Here is a 5,401-nt window from a genome sequence, read left to right on the forward strand (position 1 = left end):
CAGATTAACTGAAAAACAGCACAGATCGCTTGACGGAGAGTGAAACGCTGAAGTGCTCAGTCAGAGAGTGTTCGGCAAGTGGAAATATATCTGAGCTAAACTTATACTTAGCCTCCAACTCACACTGGCGAGTAAAATCTGGTTGTCTTCTCACATTTTTTAAAAAGCCCAATCTAAACTAGCCACCAAACAGCTAGTTAACCATGGTGCCATTTTAAAATCAGAAACTGCAAAACAATGTCCAATACTTCAAACAAAACCAAATGTATAGCCTAAGTCTGAATGCCATAAAACCCAAGCAGTCAACAGTTGTAATTTGTAACAGTTGAAACTTAAATGTTTTTGCCCAAATCATCTGGGCATCCGTATTTTTGAGCCCTGATATATTTACATCGTATTTGCTATAATTCAATTATATTGTCAATATCATACATATTAGCATTAAATCAGCACCAAACATTGTCAAACTGCTCATAATGTTTTTAGAGAGATATCAAGAAACTCATAAACAAGAAGCAGCGAAAGAAATTCAATGGCAGTTTAACACTTCAAACCAACTCAAAACCCACAGTCCTGTTTGTTCAACCTGAAAGTGAATGAGACATGAACACCTCCACAAACAGTCCCAGGAGGAAGTGCGTGAGGTCAGAGAGAGGGTTTGCCAGTGACCACATCCCCCGACAGGTCCTCAGGTGGTACAACTCTCTGCCGGGTGGGATTTATGGGGGTTTATCTTTAAATCAATTAATCAGATTAAATCTGACCCGTCTGGAGACCTCTGCTCTGGACCAGTCTAGATCTGAGGGGGCAAGTGCAAGACTTCTTAAAGAAAAAAATGAAACTCCTGTCATCATTTGCATCATATGCAAATGAAAACTAAAACTATCACAACTAAAACTAGAACTATTAAAAACATTTTTGTTAAATGAAATAAAGCAATAAAGGATAAACCTAAATTAAACGAAAATTAGAAATGCCTTGGCAGCTAACTGAAATAAGTTTAAACTGAAGCACTAAAAATTACCAGCTGGAAATAAATAAAAACTGAAATGAAGTGAATAAAAAACTGATAAAAATGACAAAATTACAAAAAATTAAAAAGAAAACTGAAAATATGTAAAAAATAATAATAATAAAAAACTATAATAGTATAATAAATAATACCAAAATTGTAACACAAATGCAGAAATTGTAAGGACTGCTTGTCACTGTTTTCAATTTACTTTTACATTACATTTACATTAAGTCATTTAGCAGACGCTTTTATCCGATGATGACAATAGAAGCAATCAAAACCAGCCAATTTAATTACAAGCTTCAATTTCAGTCTTCATAAAAGGATGCAGAATCCCCATAAAGTATCATATCCACTAAAGTATCGATTTTGTGGAAGACACAGAATATTAAGTCATGATAAACTTTCCCTCCAGTGCTGTTAACCACTGTGATCAAATGACTGAATCAATTAGCTGAACACAAGAACCAAATCCATCAATTTGTGAATGAAATCACTCAGACAAGGTTTGTGAACCAGATGAAACAAATTCAAAAGATCAATTGAAAATATCCAACTCAAAAGTATGATTGGTACTTCTTCCATTAACTAATGAAGTTTAGTTAATAACTGTCTGTCCATCACACAAAGATATCGTAAGACTTACAGTAAAGCCAACAAGTCATTTAGGCTTTATTTATAATCCTTTTGCTTGCATTCAAGCTTAGTTGTAGCTGCAAGAAAGAAGACCACAAAAAAAAAAAAAAACTCAAACAGTCTTGGAACAACTGGGTGAATAAATGAAAACAGAATTTTCTCTAAGTTTGATTTAGGGCTGGGCGATAATTCGATAACGATAATTATCACGATTTAATTTTCCTTGATAAAACGATATGAAGAGTTCGATAAATGTTCGATACAATGTTTATGCGCCAAAAGCGGAACGAAACAGCGTGCCACACGGACCGTTTATCCGCTCGGATAAAGTTGAAACTGCCGCGCGGCGCGAGCTCACTAGAGCAGATGTCGCCCCCTTTCCTGCCTTTTCCCGAGGGCGGGGTTTATCTGGGTTTCTGATGTCACGAACCCGGGAAGTACCTCGTTGTAATCTCTACCAGCCATTTTTGTAGACATTAAACCGCCAGAATTTTAACGATATCTCCGTTTGCATTGAACTTTCAGCTTCGTAACTTTGCAGATATTGTTTATGCTCAAACAGCAACATTACACGCAAGACTGTCCCAGGTCTTAAAAATGCCAAAGCGCAGTGTCCTTAACGCACACTAAATCCACACTCCGCTCCACAATCCACCGCTGCGGAGCAGTATTCGAGGCTTAGTGTATCCCACCATGCATCATGTTCTGGAAATAAATCGTGAGACTTTATGCCAAGATCGCGCAAGAGGTCACGGAAACCTTTCCAATGTAAGTTAAATATTAAAGGGGTGGTTCACTATTTTTTTTCTAGGCTTGATTGTGTTTATGGGGTGCAATATGTATTAATGCTTAGTTTTTAAAAAAACGTTATTATTTTTCACATAATTTACCTTTATTCCACACCGCTCTGTCCCTTCTCTGAGAAACGGGCTGATCTTTTCCACCACAAGTGTGTGTATTTGGACAAGGCATCGGTCACGCGAGCACTAAACAGCGCTGTGAGATCCAGTGCTTGAATTCAGCAATGAACACAAATGACTTTTATGAGTTTAAAGCCAAACTGGAGGAACACTGTGTGCAACGAGACAGTCAGAAGGCTTTTCAATCTACACATCGCCATCATTTACCATGGATTTACTGTAGTAACACTCACTGCACCAAGCTATTGTGGCAGAAACTTGGGATATTCACACTGAATTTTAATACAGGAGTAATGGTAATTATAGGATGTATTTGTGATTAAGCTATAGCATGTGTGCATTTATACTGAAGGTTTTTAGACTACTGTTTTTCATACAAATAGGCTACCTTAAAAAACATATAGTTATATTTTTACCATGGTATTGAGGTGCTATATGTGTGGTTTTAACTGTGTTTATCATGATTTAAATGTATGCTACTATGGGAGACCAATGCTTAATTAAAAAAAAAAAACCTTGGTCAGAATAAATTTAACCATAGGTTGCTACAATTTTTACAGATGTTACTGATTTTGATAATGAACAAAAATGTACCTCTGCATCCTAACTGAAGCTACTATCAAATGTGCATTTCTAAGAGACAAAAAAGTGATATTACTATTAATATTATCAGGCAACCCAAATCTGTTTCTTGATTTGAAACAATATCACTCATTAGAACATGCAGAAACTAAGAAATTAATTGTTCTATTTAGATATTTATTTTGTTAAGGAAAATTAATGGCCTGGTTTCTACAACTTTCACTTTGGAGCAAAAATCTGGCTTTAAATTTGAAAGAAATAAAGATTTGACATTTATCGTGATAATTATCAATATCGACTATATGAAAAAAAATTATTGTGATAGAATTTTCCTCGATAAAATGATATGAAGAGTTAGGGTGCATGGAGGACTGGTGTTTCGTGATAATTGTTTTGGCCATATCGCCCACCCCTACTTTAATTTGATTAATTTTTTTGAATGTTTAGTTGGTTTGGCGAAAAAGTGTCACTCTAAAACAAATCAAACTTTCAGGCGCACACGCCTCTCTGAGAACAACAATTGTAAATCAATCTTCTAGCATGCATTCTTCAGACTGGAAAAGCCACTTACTTTGCAAGGACAGATAAAGGAGGATCACTCGAGCCTCGAAGCAAGAACAAATCTTCAGCACAACAACACCAACAGACTGCGGCTATGTGCTTAAGGAGTTTTCCTTCCTATGTCACAATACCAACACCTCTGAAGACATGCAAATAGCACTGTGTGTGTCAATTATAGGACAATTCCAGTGAAAACAGATTCAGATAAGCCTCAGGGTAACAGGTACACGATAAGCTTGTTTGTTAAGGAAAAAATTAGACCAATGATGGTGCATCCAAGCATAAAGCAGGCACTTCAAGCGAAATGAGGTTCTTACAGGACAGCACCTTGAGTTATTGCACAATGCCAATCACAAGGCTTTACCAACTACTAAGATCTGAGAACAAGTCAAAAGCCGGTTTTCCACCCACCTGTGGCTGTGAAAAAAACACTCATCATCTTGTCATGAACCATCATACCTCTCTGCCCATTGAATGTGCATTCGTGTTTAGACCTGTCAGAGGGTGTCTGTTATATCCAACTGCTTTCCTTTCTGTACCGTTCACACAGCCAAAAAGTTCAACTCAGCTCTGTTTAATATGATCAAAGACTATACATTTTTTCATCTATGATCCATATTTTGTAGTCTTGTGCATTAAATCCAATGAATGACAATTTGACAATGACAATTTATTTATATAGCACCATTAATTACAACTTCCGTTGACCAATGTGCTTTCCAGCAAGTCATCAAAAACAGAAAAAAACACAACAAACAAACAGAAAAGTGATAAAATCATACAAATATCCCATCAGCCATAAGCTTTAGAAAATAAAAATGTCTTTAGTCTGGACTTAAAAATATTAAGAGAAGAAGCTTGTCTAATGGATAGTGGCAACAAGGCGTTCCAAATCCAGTTCATTGTCTGTACTGGTGTCCTCATACTTATCTCACTAAGAAACAACCTGCAGAGCAACTTCATGGGTGGGAAAGTAACTGTAGAAGTTTCAGTATCTTCAGTATCAACACACAAATCAGCCTAATTTCCAGATTTAGAATAGATATATCAATCTTAAATCGGCTAATGACCAATGAAAAGTTAACCAAAGGTTTTGCACTAGTTTTATATTGTCAACAACAGTGTAGTGGCAGTTCAACTGCAACGACTGTACAAAGGAAAAATGCTTAATATATGCAAAAATAATGAGAAAATTAAGGTTAATGGTGGAATATTTCTAAAACCAAATTGCGAATAGAAAAAAATGCTTAACAATTGTATTATTTGTAAAAAATGACTATGAAGTTAAAAGAATTGCAAAACGACCATGAATTAATTACTTGGCAAAATATTGCAGAAGGAAAAAATCAGCAACAAACAAACGAATTACAGGACTCCATATGAATGAAGGAACCGAAGTGTGATTTGTTAAGATAGTCTTATAATTGTAGTTAAAATTATTCTGTACACCTACTGAACTATAACTACCACTCTCCAGAACATATTAATGCAACTACTAGTGCATTAGATTTTCACATATAAATAAATATATATATAAAAACCGGGGAAATCCTGAGAGAGCGAGAGAGTTACCAAAAAAGTACTGGACATAGAATGCTGTGATTTTGGCATTTAGAAATAGTTTAATTAACACTTCCCTTACGAAAATTAACCATGGTTTTACTACAAATTAAACCAAAAAACCATG

The 5,401-nt window shown here is 35.5% G+C and overlaps 1 protein-coding gene across 3 annotated transcripts in view; it reads right to left on the bottom strand.

Moving 5' to 3' along the window:
• LOC107665601 (FERM domain-containing protein 6) overlaps window positions 1-5,401 on the bottom strand; it is a 26,258-nt gene that overhangs the window by 17,020 nt on the left and 3,837 nt on the right. The window lies entirely within an intron of this gene.

The sequence above is a fragment of the Sinocyclocheilus anshuiensis genome, unplaced genomic scaffold (genome assembly GCF_001515605.1).
Source record: "Sinocyclocheilus anshuiensis isolate Anshui unplaced genomic scaffold, SAMN03320099.WGS_v1.1 scaffold407, whole genome shotgun sequence".
Classification (NCBI taxonomy): Eukaryota; Metazoa; Chordata; class Actinopteri; order Cypriniformes; family Cyprinidae; genus Sinocyclocheilus; species Sinocyclocheilus anshuiensis.